The sequence below is a fragment of the Etheostoma spectabile genome, chromosome 23 (assembly GCF_008692095.1).
Source record: "Etheostoma spectabile isolate EspeVRDwgs_2016 chromosome 23, UIUC_Espe_1.0, whole genome shotgun sequence".
NCBI lineage: Eukaryota > Metazoa > Chordata > Actinopteri > Perciformes > Percidae > Etheostoma > Etheostoma spectabile.
In genome coordinates this window covers 2,403,039-2,403,268 of record NC_045755.1, presented here as the reverse complement: position 1 = coordinate 2,403,268, position 230 = coordinate 2,403,039, and the positions used below count along the sequence as shown (strand labels likewise).

Sequence of the window (230 nt, the reverse complement as noted above, 5' to 3'; positions counted from 1 at the left end):
TTCTTTTTAATAACCCAAAATAACATGATTGATTCCACACAACGCTCTGTGGCAAATACAAATTTCATTATTTTGGGGTGTATTCAACTTTGGTTTTGAAATAGTAATGAGTAAAAGTTGACATATCCCAGTCTGTGTTTATCTATCAACATCCATTCCATTAATTTGAGTCTAAATAATCCATAAATTCTGCTTTTCTAACTCAAACATTAGGTATAATTTTCTATAAA

At 28.7% G+C, this 230-nt stretch overlaps 1 protein-coding gene and 1 long non-coding RNA gene across 2 annotated transcripts in view; one reads left to right on the top strand and one right to left on the bottom strand.

The window, feature by feature from the left end:
- LOC116673406 (NACHT, LRR and PYD domains-containing protein 12) overlaps positions 1-230 on the bottom strand; it is an 8,745-nt gene that overhangs the window by 3,260 nt on the left and 5,255 nt on the right. The gene's annotated exons all lie outside the window — the stretch shown is intronic.
- LOC116673442 (uncharacterized) overlaps positions 1-230 on the top strand; it is an 11,846-nt gene that overhangs the window by 10,687 nt on the left and 929 nt on the right. The gene's annotated exons all lie outside the window — the stretch shown is intronic.